At 48.7% G+C, this 14874-nt stretch overlaps 1 pseudogene; it reads right to left on the reverse strand.

The window, feature by feature from the left end:
• Positions 1-5328: 5328 nt before the first annotated feature.
• LOC136640317 (zinc finger protein 721-like) overlaps positions 5329-14874 on the reverse strand; it is a 165958-nt pseudogene continuing 156412 nt past the window's right edge.

A 14874-nucleotide genomic window follows, 5' to 3' on the forward strand; every position in this document is an offset into this window, starting at 1 on the left:
TCAGAGCACAAGCTTCTGTTTACATCAAAAAATCCACACAAGGACTCTTAGTACTGCTTGGAAAGAGTGTCGCCAGAGTTGGGTTGGCACACTCTGCAAGCGGCCCCTCCTTGAGCCACCAGGATATGCAGATGACGTTGTTATCCTCTCAAGGACTCCTGTCGACCTTAGAAGAGCCTTGGGAGGGAGATCTCTGGCGCTGTTCTGCAAGGAGAACCAGCTCTTGATCAGTTATCAGAAAACTAAGATCATGGCCTTTGCCAGGAGGCCCAAGAACCACTCATGGAAGGTCGATGTTCATAAGATCAAGCAAGTGACCCACTTTTAGTTTCTTGGTGTTATTGGTGTTATTTTACATGCAAGTGGCTCTAGAAGGGCACACGGCAAATATGTGGCATTGAATGCTTAGAGAAGTTCCTCGGCCATTTATGTGCACTAAAGGAGACCTTTATTTCCCTGCAGCTCTTCAATTATTTCAAGCCAGAGTTCTGGCGCAAGCACTATATGGTGCTCGATCAGGGCCACTGACTCCAGAATGCCTGCAATCCAAATTCCTGAGTCCTGGGAGTACCTGAAGGTATTTCTAATGCAGGAAGGTCTTTAGAGACTGGCCAGATTGAGGTTGAGTCCAGAACGTGGATAACTGTCATGTTGGGCTAAGATGGCCTTTCTGCCCAGCTGGCCTTGCTCCCCAAATCTTACAGGACAACTGCAAAGTACTTGGAAAAAGTTGGTGGAACTGAAGCTGACGGTGCAGTATGTGAAAAGCTAGAATTCCAGACTAGATAGTACATGGTGGGGGGATATTTTTTTTTTCATGTTTATTTTTACCTCTGACTCTATTCCAGCATTGAGCTATAAAGTGTTTTAGCCTTTCTGAATTGTCTGCAGCTCATGTTTGTTTGCTTTTTATCTTTAAGTTTTTATCTAACTTTGATATCCTGTTTTAGGATATAAATTGTAGTTTTAATCCATCTGAATCTTACATAGTTCATGTAGCTGATCATGTAGTGGCAGTATTGATTTTTGTTAATGATGGTTTGTGACCGTAATTAAGATCGATTGATTGATTGACTGACTGACTCTGTATTTTATGCCAATAAAGGTTTGACTGACTGACTGACTGACACTATAGCACCATGGAGGAGAGGCAATGGCAATGGCAAACAATGGGGTGATGGCACCTGGCAGTTCTGTCTGTCCTTGCTGGGCAAAGGGAGGGAGGAAGGAATGAGGGGGATTGGGAGATCAGAGAAAGACAGAATGCGGAACAGCAGGGCAGAGACAGGAGAAGAGAGACGGAGAAGCAGGAGGAGGAAGACCAGAGGAGAAACAGTAGGATGTAGGTGGGGGAGGGGGCAAGGGTACCTGTTGAGGGGGTGGAGGGAGAGACATATGAGAAGAGAAGGGGATGTGGGGAAGGGAGGGACAACTGGAAGGGACAGGAGTGTGTGAAAGGAGAGACCAGTGACATTAGGAGGAAGGGCCCAGCCAAGGGGAGGGAGGAATTGGGCAAAGTCCCAAGGAAAGAAGAGGCATGCCCAGAGTGGGGGTCTGTTTTCCACAGACCCTTGAGATCCAGCTAGCACCAGGGCAAGCCCTCTGCTGCTTTGCCTCCCAGTCCAAGGTCCCAGTCGGCTCCTGCAGTGGGACAGGTGGGCTGGGTCTCGAGACACTGGCCGGTCACTCTGGGTGGGCAGAAGAGGACGCCTCCTCTTGAAGGACCAGAGCCTCTAATTCTGGAGCCTGCCGAAGTGACGTAACCCTGAGGGGGAGCTTCTCCAGGGAGGCCCTGCCATTATTTTGGTGAGGTTAGTTGTCCAGCCCTGGCCTTCTCTGGCCCAACAGACTCCAAGGAGGGCAGTGGCAAGTCCTTCCAACTTGCCGGGGAGATCCTTGCAACAAGCTCCCCATCACTGGCGGAAACGGAGGCTGGGAGGGAGGAACAGCTAAGCCTGGAAACCAGGAGGACAAGGGCATGAGTGGGCATTTGGAGAAGGGGACCGGAGATCAGGGGCTGGGGGCACCAAGGGGGAGCTGCTGGCAGGCTTCTTAAAACCCTGAGCTGGGGTGAGAGAGACAAGCTGGCTGAGGGATCCATCTGCAGCCCTTCCCAGATGGACAGGTAGCCCCTGTGACAAGGGAAAGTTCTGCCCTGAGTTTGAGAGGGATGTGTGACCCCTTCCCATCTTGTGCTCTGAGTCCCCTTTTGGGGAAGAAGAACCCGCCGTGCAGAGCACAGCGAAAGTGGTTCGTTTTTTAAAAAAAATTATTTTATTTATTGATGTATAATATTAACGTAGTGTATTCCATTTATATTTACATAATCGTATGTCAACAATCTGTTTTCCCTTTTTTCCCCTCCCCCCTTGAAGAGCGGCCATTAACATTATTTATATCTGCAGCCATAGGAACACTTTTTGGATTTTATCGAATATAACAGTTTTGCCCCCCCTTCCCTTACCCATCTTATACATCTCAAGCATTTCTTTTTTATCTCAGTTTTCTTATCTTCCCATGTCTTATCCTGTTTCAATATTGATACTATGATTGTATTCATTCATATAGATACCAATTCCTTTTTGCCACAGTCCATTTTGATGCATCTTTCCACCCATATGCTATAACTGCATGGATAGCTAGAATCATAGCTTTAAATAAATCCTGATTATATTTTTTTTTCTTTATTATTTTCCAAAACTCCCATAAATAACATTTTCCCAGAGAGCTCCAACTTACTAGTTGGCAACCTTCAGTCTCGAAAGACTATGGTATCGCGCTCTGAATGGTGGTTCTGGAACAGCGTCTAGTGTGGCTGAAAAGGCCGATTCGGGAGTGACAATCCCTTCCACACTGGGAGCAAGTGCAGTCTGTCCCTGGCCTGTCTCCCTGGCTATGGGCCTTCCTTCTTTGCCTCTTAGCCTCAGACTGTTGGCCAAGTGTCTCTTCAAACTGGGAAAGGCCATGTTGCACAGCCTGCCTCCAAGCGGACCGCTCAGAGGCCAGGGTTTCCCACTTGTTGAGGTCCACTCCTAAGGCCTTCAGATCCCTCTTGCAGATGTCCTTGTATCGCAGCTATGGTCTACCTGTAGGGCGCTTTCCTTGCACGAGTTCTCCATAGAGGAGATCCTTTGGGATCCGGCCATCATCCATTCTCACGACATGACCGAGCCAACGCAGGTGTCTCTGTTTCAGTAGTGCATACATGCTAGGGATTCCAGCACGTTCCAGGACTGTATTGTTTGGAACTTTGTCCTGCCAGGTGATGCCGAGAATACGTCAGAGGCAGCGCATGTGAAAAGCGTTCAGTTTCTTCTGCTGTTGTGAGCGAAAAGTCCATGACTCACTGCAGTACAGAAGCGTACTGAGGACGCAAGCTCTGTAGACCTGGATCTTGGTATGTTCCGTCAGCTTCTTGTTGGACCAGACTCTCTTTGTTAGTCTGGAAAACGTGGTAGCTGCTTTACCAATGCGTTTGTTTAGCTCGGTATTGAGAGAAAGAATGTCGGAGATCGTTGAGCCAAGGTACACAAAGTCATGGACAACCTCCAGTTCATGCGCAGAGATTGTAATGCAGGGAGGTGAGTCCACATCCTGAACCATGACCTGTGTTTTCTTCAGGTCCTCTCATGGATTGAGAACTGGTTGGAGGCCAGGAAGCAGACAGTGGGTGTCAATGGGCAATTTTCACAATGGAGAGAGGTGAAAAGCGGTGTGCCCCAAGGATCTGTCCTGGGACCGGTGCTTTTCAACCTCTTCATAAATGACCTGGAGACAGGGGTGAGCAGTGAGGTGGCAAAGTTTGCGGACGACACCAAACTTTTCCGAGTGGTGAAGACCAGAAGTGATTGTGAGGAGCTCCAGAAGGATCTCTCCAGACTGGCAGAATGGGCAGCAAAATGGCAGATGCGCTTCAATGTCAGTAAGTGTAAAGTCATGCACATTGGGGCACAAAATCAAAACTTTAGATAGAGGCTGATGGGTTCTGAGCTGTCTGTGACAGATTGGGAGAGAGATATTGGGGTGGTGGTGGACAGGTCGATGAAAGTGTCGACCCAATGTGCGGCAGCAGTGAAGAAGGCCAATTCTATGCTTGGGATCATTAGGAAGGGTATTGAGAACAAAACGGCTAATATTATAATGCCGTTGTACAAATCTATGGTAAGGCCACACCTGGAGTATTGTGTCCAGTTCTGGTCGCCGCATCTCAAAAAAGACAGTGGAAATGGAAAAGGTGCAAAAGAGAGCAACTAAGATGATTACAGGGCTGGGGCACCTTCCTTATGAGGAAAGGCTATGGCGTTTGGGCCTCTTCAGCCTAGAAAAGAGACGCTTGAGGGGGAACATGATTGAGACATACAAAATTATGCAGGGGATGGACAGAGTGGATAGGGAGATGCTCTTTACACTCTCACATAATACCAGAACCAGGGGACATCCACTAAAATTTAGTGCTGGGAGAGTTAGAACAGACAAAAAAAAATATTTCTTTACTCAGCGTGTGGTTGGTCTGTGGAACTCCTTGCCACAGGATGTGGTGATGGCGTCTAGCCTGGATGCCTTTAAAAGGGGATTGGACAAGTTTCTGGAGGAAAAATCCATTATGGGGTACAAGCCATGATGTGTATGCGCAACCTCCTGATTTTAGAAATGGGTTATGTCAGAATGCCAGATGCAAGGGAGGGCACCAGAATGAGGTTATCTGGTGTGCTCCCTGGGGCATTTGGTGAGCCGCTGTGAGATACAGGAAGCTGGACTAGAAGGGCCTATGGCCTGATCCAGTGGGGCTGTTCTTATGTTCTCTTCCCTGGTGGTCTCTGAGCTCTCTGTGCTGCTGCAGCCCCTTTTATAGCCTCAGTGGCTCTGCACACGGCAACCCTCTACCTCTGCTCCAATGGTACCGCCGCCTTCTTTTGCACAGCACACTAAAATCTCCTGCCTCAGCCCCTCCCAACTCTTAAGAGCTTTTTACAAGGTACTCAGCAAGTCAGCCAATGGGCTCAAACAAACTCAGACAAACTATCTTTTGGCTCATGAAAAGCACAGGCTACGATCCTACCAGGCCAAGTTCCAGCAGCCAACTGAGCCCAAGTTCTGCACATATCACTATGAAATTCAGCATGCTCTGACCTCCCAATTTAGTGCAGTTATCTCCACTTTTGACTATTGAAAGAGGGTGAGGTGACCACTGGAAATAAGGCAAGAATTAGCAGCATCAAAGCACCTATTCCACCTAAGGGATTAAATCTCTCCCCTGACCCTTTCAGAATTTAATGTATTACTAGTAAGCATCAAGAAAATACTCAGAGATAATTTCTCAAGCACAAGATTATTCCCCCCGTGGTTAATGTAGCATCAAAAGCCTCCAGCAACACATATACATGAATTTAATTTAAAGTATCCATATTATAATAAGCAAAAGACAAGTAGAACAAAACAAGTAAAAAGCCAGTGTGAGGTACAATAGAGCAAGCCAATAAGATCATTCATATGCAACCCCAAGTGGGGGGTGGGAACCTCAGGGCCAGCAATTAATCCCTTACTTCTCCCCCAGGAAGGTTTCAGCAGCTCCTGCATGGGCGCAGTACATTGCAATGGGATCTCAGAGGCAGCTAAACCTCTAGAGGGTAGAGCCTCCGTCTGCCTGAAGATAACATCCACAAGGGCGCCAGTTCGAGGCCACCGGCACCGTGCGACCTTGAAGCAGCTGACAAGCTGAAGCCGAGCTATTCCATCTGCTCTGAGCGTGGGAGGATGGAGGCCAGAATGTGAAGCCAGATCGGAATGAAACACCTGAATGTAGTGGTTCTTGAAAGAAAGAATATATTATATTCTTATATAATTATATAAATTATATTATATAATTGTTAGATATCGTTATATAAATACTGTTGTTGTTAATTGTAAAAATCCCTATTTAATAAGGGATTTAAATAAGCCTGCCTATGTAAACCGCCTTGAATAAAGTCTTGAATAAAGACCAAGAAAGGCGGTATATAAATACCTGTTGTTATTATTATTATTATTATTAAACTTTGCTGCATAAATTCCTGATTGCCTGGGGTATTGCAGAGGCATTTATCTCCTCAGGAACCACTTACATGTGCGCCACCCCACCTCCGGCAGTACTATTTCCAAGCAGTTTCTCCCTGTGTGGATTTTAGGTGCGAAGTCAGATTTGAGTTCCAGCAGAAACTCTTTCTACACTCCAAGCATTTATATGGCTTCTCCCCTTTGTGGGTTCTTTGCTGCGAAGTCAGGCTTGAGTTCACACTGAAGATCTTTCTACACTCCAAGCATTGAAACGGTTTCTCACCTGAGTGGATTCTTTGATGTTTAGTCAGGCTTGCTTGCTGATTAAAACACTTTCCACACTCCAAGCATGTATATGGCTTCTCACCTGTATGGGTTGTTTGATGTTTAGTTAGGACTCCACTTGCACTAAAGCTCTTTCCACACTCCAAACATTTATATGGCATCTCCCCTGTGTGGGTTCTTTGATGCACAGTCAGGCTTGAGCTTACACTGAAGCTCATTCCACACTCCAAGCATTGATATGGTTTCTCACCTGTGTGGATTCTTTGATGATAAGTGAGGCTTGCTTGATAACTAAAACACTTTCCACACTCCAAGCATCTATATGGTTTCTCAGCTGTGTGGGTTCTTTGATGCACAGCCAGGTGTGAGCTTTGACTGAAGCTCTTTCCACACTCCAAGCATTGATATGGTTTCTCACCTGTGTGGGTTCTTTGATGGGTAGTGAGGCTTGCTTGATAACTAAAACACTTTCCACACTCCAAGCATGTATATGGTTTCTCAGCTGTGTGGATTCTTTGATGGTTAGTGAGGCTTGCTTGATACCGAAAATACTTTCCACACTCCAAGCATGTATATGGCTTCTCACCTGTGTGGGTTCTTCGATACTTAGTAAGGTCTCCACTTGCACTAAAGCTCTTTTCACACTCCAAACATTTATATGGTTTCTCACTTGTGTGGGTTCTTTGATGCACAGCCAGGTGTGACCTTTGACTGAAGCTCTTTCCACACTCCAAGCATTGATATGGTTTCTCACCTGTGTAGGTTCTTTGATGGTTAGTGAGGCTTCCTTGCTGTCTAAAACACTTTCCACACTCCAAGCATTTATATGGTTTCTCACCTGTGTGGATTCTTTGATGTTTAGTGAGGTTTGCTTGACAACTAAAACTCTTTCCACACTCCAAGCATGTATATGGCTTCTTCCCTGTATGGATTATTTGATGCTTAGTGAGGTATCCACTTGCACTGAAGCTCTTTTCACACTCCAAACATCTATATGGTTTCTCTCCAGTGTGGGTTCTTTGATGTACTGTAAGGTTTGTTTTACTGTTGAAGAGCTTTCCACACTGAGGGCATTTTTCCTTCCTCTTTTCAGTTTTTTTCCGTGGATTGACTCGGAGGATGTTCAAACTGCCACCCTGACAAGCACCAGATTTATTTCTCCCTTTCTGTGTCTGGTTTCCCTCCTGCTTCCTTGATCTTTCCTGATTCGCAGTTCTCTCCCTTGTGTGGCTCCTTTCATGGAACGTATGATGTGTGCTTGTGCTGGTAGTTTCCTCATGCAAAGGACACATCTCACTTCTCCTTACTTTGGAATGTTCCTCTTTGATTGGGAGTTCTTGGAGACACATACGTTTAGTCCTCCAGGCAGGGGTCTGTGTTCCCTCCTCCCTCCCTGATCCATCTTGATTTCTAAAAGTCTCTTCCTCTACCTCAAGCATGGTAATGTCCGATTACATCCCACAAGGCTCCCTCAGATCCTCATTGACTTGTCCACCGGTTCCTGGATCGGAGAGAGAATCCTGATTAGCAGTGGACGTGTTGAGGAGGGGTGGCCATTTATGTCAAAGAAGGGGTAGAATCTAGCAGAGTTGAGCTGGAAGGCGGGTCTGCCTCCACCATAGAATTGCTTGGGTTAAACTAGCAAGCCCAAGTGGGATAATAGTGGGAGGGTGTAATTGTCCTCAGGACCAGAAACAAGAAGGGGACCTTGAAATGAGGAAACAGATCAGGGAGCTATCAAGGACGGACAGGGTTGTAATCATGGGGGACTTCAAATTTCCTCATATCCACCAGGTGAATTCATGTTCTGGTCATGAAAGAGAGACCAAATTTCTTAACATGCTAAATGACTGTGCCTTAGAGCAGCTGGTCATGGAGCCCACCAGAGGACAGGTGACTCTGGATTTAATATTGTGCAGTACTCAGGGCCTGGTTAGAGATGTAAATGTTGCTGAGCCATTGGTGAACAGTGACCATGCTGCGATCTGTTTCAATATGCATGTTGGGGGAAGAGTGCCAAGCAAATCTGACACAAAAACCCTTGAATTCTGATGAGCAGATTTCCCTCAAATGAAGAGGCTGATTAGGAAAAAGTTGAAAGGGAAGGTAAAGAGGGTCCAATCTTTCCAGAGTGCATGGAGGCTGCTTAAAACATCAGAAATAGGGTCCCAGGAGCAGTGTATACCACAAAGGAAGAAGGGCTCCACTCAGTCAAGGAGGTGCCCACATGGCTAGCCAGCCAACTTAGAGAGGTCGTAAAGGGGAAGGAAGCCCTTATGTAAATGGAAGTCTTGCCCTAATGAGTAGAATAAAAAGGAACATAAACTGTGGCAAAAGAAATGTAAGAAGATGATAAGGAGGCTAAGAGAGACTATGAGGAACACACGCCCAGCAGCATTAAGGGATATAATAAAAGTTTCTTCAAAGATGTTAGAAGCAGGAAACCCGCCAGAGAAGGGGTTGGCCCTCTGGATGGTGAGTGAGGGAAAGGGGAGATAAAAGGAGACTTAGAGATGGCAGAGAAATTGAATGAATTCTTTGCATCTGTCTTCATGGCAGAGGACCTCGGGCAGATACTGCTGCCTGAACAGCCCCTCCTGACTAAGGAATTAGCAGCACAATGCTGTCTACACTTCCCTGGTTGTAAGCCCCACTGACTCTAATGAGACATACGTATGAGTAGACATGCATGTGATGCATGAGAGATGTGAGGGTAAACAGAATGCCGGATGCAAGGGAGGGGGGACATTTGAGACATACAGAATTATGCACAGGATGGATAGCTTGGATAGAGAGACGCTCTTTTCCCTCTCACCCAACACCAGAACCAGGGACATCCACTAAAGTGTTGGGAGAGTTAGAACAAACATATCTTGCTGGCATCCTTCAGTCTCAGAAGACTATGGTGTCACGCTCTGAATGGTGGTTCTGGAACAGAGTGTCCTCTCCAGTGCGCGAAGCCTGGGTAAAGTAGGTATGGAGAATAGGCTGTTACCCATGCAGCAAATCCCCCCTCTCCACGTCGCTGAAATGGTCCAATGGAAAGGCAGAGGCCAATACGGTTGGTTCCAGCGGCGTCGCAGGAGTTGCCAGAACGTGACTGTGTTCAGCCATGAACTGCCTCAGGGACTCCGGCTCCTGATTTTGCCTCGAGGTTGACTGCTGAAGCCTTTTCCATAACTGGATGTAGCCACAAGGCAGTGGAGGTTTGGGATCAGAGTTTTCCTTCTCTCAGATGAGCTGCCTTCCCAGGCTGACGAGTCCCATCTACCCGGTGGCTGTTTAGTCGCCTCTTACGACAAGTACAGCCAAACTGAGGGCCTATTCTTAACCCCCAGCCCCCAGGGGGATCGTTCTGTTATTAACTATGCTTTATCTACACTTCATAGATACATTTCAGAAGCCCAAGAACAAACATAAGAAAATATTTATTTACCCAACATATTATTAGTCTGTGGAACTTCTTGCCACAGAACATGCTGATGGCATCTGGCCTAGATGCATTTAAAAGGGGACTGGACAGATTTGTGGAGGAAAACCCCATCACAGGTTACAAGTTATGATGGGTAGGTACAGTCTGAGATTAGTTATGAAGGTCGGGTAGGAATTTATTTCTGTCAGCTGAATTGGCTGTGGATGGCAGTTTTGCTGTCTACTCTGGACCGGCGAGGGAGGGAAGGTATGTTCAGAAAGTTCTGTGGGTTAAAAATTGGTCAATGTGTTTAAAGTTGGACAAGTTAAACCCTAGTGCAGTCTGTTATCTTTGTTGGGAGGTGTGAGGGTAAACAGAATGTCAGATGCAGGGGAGTGCCAGCAAGGTGCAAGTATCTTGTGTGCTCCCTGAGAAATCTGGTGGGCTGCTGTGAGATGCAGGAAGCCGGACTAGATGGGCCCTGGGCCTGATCCAGCGAGGCTCTCTTTATGTTCCTAGTGTAATAGGGAAGTGGCATCTCTAAAGCGTCTAGAGATGTGTACTCAGAAGTAAACACCACTGGATGCCGTGGCACTGACTGGCCCCCTTGAAAGGATGCACAGGATCACACTCTGCTCAGAGATCGACTCTCAATGAGCTGTTGTGCAGAAGAATCACAATTATGGCTGCTTGGCCTGTTGCAACCTGACCTAGTCTTGGGATGGAGGTACTGGACGTTGTTTCTGTGGAGAAGTCCCAAGAGGAGGGCCTCCCAAGACTCTCGCAGGCCTATCAGCACCTTTAATGTCATCACATGAATGCTAAAACATGGCTATTTTGTGCTGTGGGGTCTCCCATGCGCAGTTTCATTCTTAAATGGCATGTAGATCCTACTGAGCTCAACTGCACTGGAAGGACAGGAGCTGATTTCCACAGGCCGCGTCTCGCATTATCTCGCATTCTGCTGCCTTTGGGACAGTGAAGCCTTGTCCCCCACCAAGCAAATGAGCCAAGGAAGAACAGGGGAGAAAAGAGGTCCAGGCCAAATCTATAACCAGAACCTACCTGGGCATTTCTAGGCCCACTAATGGTCTCCTTTCCTGCTGTGTCATTCCTGCTGCCGCTATTCTTCCCCAAAGCCCAGTCCCTAAGAGAGGAGCTGCATCCATTCCAGGTGACGTCCTGTTGCCCGGCACTAATACTTAAGCCTAAGGTGGAAGCCCAGTTATCTCTGCACCTCTGGAAAGGGGAGACACTGAGACACACGCCTTGGAAGACGTGGCTGTTTACATGCAGGCTGGGTAAGGTGGCTCCTCTCTGCAGAGCAGACACTGGGGCTGGGTCTTCCCTGCTCAGTCACTGAGGGGCTCCCCCTACTCACCTTCCTCAATTCCTTCTTCTGAGAGCATCAACCTTCCAACAAAATCTCTGGGTCTTTCGACAGGCAGGGGTGATGGAAAGATCCTTTTCAGCTGCAAAGTCCAGCGGATTTTCTTATGATTTTTCTTGCCTTGGCCTCTGTTGAAACCAACAAAGAGGCCAACAGTTGAACAAATAAAACACAATTTTAAATATAGAAACTGAAGATAGTATATGAAGTAAACACACACCTGAGTAAAAAAGTACCTCTCCCTCATTCTGCTATTTTTGGCATTGATTTCAGAAATGAAGGCCCCTTCTGGCCTTCTCAGTTCTACTGCCCATAACAAAAACCCCTCACCATAGAAACAAAGGCACCCAAGAGCAGACCAAGAGTTCAGCATGCAATTGGCAGTGGGGGAGGGGGGATTTTTGCAGTGTGCCTTCTCGGCCCCTCCCCTTCCCCTCCACTGGCTGGGCTGTGATCCTGGGCCTCCCTCCCCACCTGGGGGCTTCTTTCCCACCCCTCTCAGCTCAAAGCTTTGCAAGGCTGCAGATGTTTTCAGGCTACTCAGGGAGGTCACTCTCTGCAGGACATACACTTGGAGCTCTTCCCTTGTCCTCCCCACTGCCTCCTTCTGGGGCTCAGCTCCTTAATGACCTCTCTGCTCCCTGGACCAATCCCAGATGCTGGAAGGATTCCCATCAGCTCCACATCCATGTTTCGCTCTTTCTTTCTCCCTGGTGGACCTCTGGAAAGAGGTCCAGGCTTTGGATGAGAGGGCTCCTGAATGCCATTTGGAACTCTGAAACCCCACACAGTCTGGGATGGAGGAGCCTGAAGGACTGCCTTCTTCCAGATCAGCTGGCTCTCCCTGCAAGGTCAGCAAATGGGGCCCTGCTTCCAGGGCTGGGGCAGGTGGATGGCAGCAAGGGGCAGGGCCTTCTCTCTGGTGGCCCCTCAGCTTTGTGACTCTCCACTTGTGGAAGGAGGAAGATGGTTGAGGAGGAAGGGGCTGCCCCACTCCGCCCCCCAGTTACTCAGCTTAACCCTCGCAGTGCCGCGCAGCAGAGAGAGCAAGTGCAGCACAAGCAGACCCCGTGCCCTATAGCGCTCCTGGCCCAGACTGGCTCCGAGGGGGCTCCCTGCCAGACGTGGTGCTTCCCCCCTCAGCTACACCACTGTGCAGCAGTGCTCCCCGGTTGCTGCCCCTCGAGCCTGACCCCCTGCTCCCTGGCTTCCCCCTTTCCCTCCCCCCACCGCAGAACCGGGATGCCTCCTGGACCCCCCCCCCCACGGCCCTGTCCCGGTGGTGTACCTGGTTCCCTCTTTTAGTCTCTGTGGGATCCGCGAAGCCGAGTCCCTGCCTGCCATCCCTTGGGACCAGTTCAGGTCCTCCATGGGTCTGTGTCCTCCTGGCACAATGCGAGGAGACCTGGAGCTTGGCCTCTGGTGTGTCTAGCAAGCCTGGAACTGAAGGGCTGTGAAGAGGAGCGCCTGCATTCCCTGCTGCAGGAAGAGAGACCCGGACCAAGCCAGGCCCAGGCCCACCTTCCCTCTCCTGGTCCACAGGGCAAAAGCCAACATGTCAATTTGGCTGCTGGGCTGAGTGGCGGCCGAGGCAGAGGCTGCCTGCTTGCGACAGGGCCCACCACTGAATGAGCAGCTATATCTCCTAGGCCCAAGATCTTGGCCGCGGTCACAGCCAGAAAGGGAAGAGCCTGGCCACCTGGCTGCTGGACACATAAGGAGACTGGCTGCCAAGACAGCAGTCACTCTTCCCCAGGATCCCTCCAGGGTGTGAGAGGCAGAGGTAGGAGCAGTGACCTCTGGGGCATCACCTCTCACCTTCCTGAACTCACGGGGGTCAGGAAAGCCCTGGAAATGGGTCAAGGTTCCCGATCCTGGGGGGAACGACCCCTCACTCAGGAATACAGACTAGGCCCAAGGTGGGGGCCAAAGGCAGCCTGGCCAATTCACCCCGATGGACCCAACACAGGGGCCCTACGACTCCCCAAACAGACAACAGGAGGAGTAGATTATGGCAGAACAAGGGAAGGGGAGCCTGCAGCACCCTAGCCCCTTCCCAGGTGAGCCACCCTTCCCAGGTGAGACAGCCCTCTGGGGCACCAGGACTTCCTTTCAGCCATGGGACCCAATCAATTTAGTGGGGCAATCCCTGTCCTCTGACACTGAACAAGCGGAGTTCCTGTTAAAGGACTGATGTCTCCTGGTCCTGTGCTGTAATAGGACATAAAGAGCATCACCCAATAAACCACTGGTATCGACCTTTACCAAAGCCTCCACTACTCTTCCAAACCCTCTCTCACTGTCAACATGCCATGAATGCCCACCCTGCAGAGACCTCCCATGGACATCTCAGGAGGTAAGGGAAATATTTTTCTACCTCATTCTGCTTTTTTTGGCATTGATTCCCACACCTTGAGGAGGCCTTGGTGATTGCCTTCCCACGACAGGATGCAGTGCATGCCCCATTGGCATGGCTGTACCTGCAGTTGAAAATTGGATAGGATTGGGCCCTTATGCATGTCTACTCAGAAGCAAGTCCCATTATAATCAGTGTGGTTTACTCCCAGGTAAGCGTGGATCTCACTTGCAGCCTCAATCTCCTTGCAAAACATGCCTCTTTCTAGGACCACTAAGGGTTGCCTTTCCTACAACAACAACAACAACAACAACAACAGTATTTATATACCGCTTTTCAACAAAAAGTTCACAAAGCGGTTTACAGAGAAAATCAAATATCTAATGGCTCCTACTGTGTCATTCCTGCTGCTGCTATTCTTCCCCAAATCCCAGTCCCTAAGAGAGGAGTTGTAACCATTCCAGGTCACGTCCTGTTGCCCAGAACTAATACTTCATTCTTAGGTGGAAGCCCAGTTATCTCTGCACCTCTGGAAAGGGGAGACACTGAGGCTGCAATCCTAACCACACTTTCCTGAGAGTAAGTCCCACTGAACAAAATAGGACTTACTTCCTGCTACTGAGCTCAAGTCAATTATAAGAGTCACCTGTTAGGTACTTTCCTTGTCTTACTTCTTGTCTTGCCTGTGGGGCCTGAGCTTTGACCACTGTGTTCCAAGCTGGACAGACCCTCACTGCGGCAGGGCCAGCTGATGGACTGGGATTTATTGATGTGAGACTTTGTTGAGTGATACTATTAGTGTCAGGGGTTAGTTTTTATTCTTTTAATTTGGGTGTGTATTGCATGCTCTCTTTGAATGCCTACATCTATGCCTAAGTGAAGTGCCTGTCTGATGTTATTTCTCTCCTTTAATAAATCCTGCCTATTACAGCTTCAGCTGGGTGGATTATTGGAACCACGGAAGGGGGAACCTGGTGGTAAATGGCCTTCCAGTGACTTGGCCTTCTGCTTCCCTGATGCCCAGTAATTGGGCCTGGCACCCTGTTGCAGCCCAGGTGGGACTCTGGCTGGGAAGCCAAGGCTCTGAAGGGCAAAGTGACCTGTTGTATGGTCTGTGGGCTTCTTAGGTTGAGAGAGCAATTAACTGGGATCGGTGATTGGGTTTATGCCCTGTGGACCAGGAGAGGGAAGAAGGGCCTGGGAGGTAATAAAAAGGGGAAAACAGGATCTGGGAGCTGCCTGGCTATTTGGGGGGGGGGCTAATCAAGGATGGATCCCTCTTTGCAAACTGATGAGGAAGTGAAAGGCCAGAATCTCCACCCTGCCAGAGAGGAAATGGCTGGGGAGAGTATAACTAGGAGGAGCCCTGCTCTTGCCTCGCTCTGCTGCAGCCCCAGC

The sequence above is a fragment of the Tiliqua scincoides genome, chromosome 2, assembly GCF_035046505.1.
Source record: "Tiliqua scincoides isolate rTilSci1 chromosome 2, rTilSci1.hap2, whole genome shotgun sequence".
Lineage (NCBI taxonomy): Eukaryota > Metazoa > Chordata > Lepidosauria > Squamata > Scincidae > Tiliqua > Tiliqua scincoides.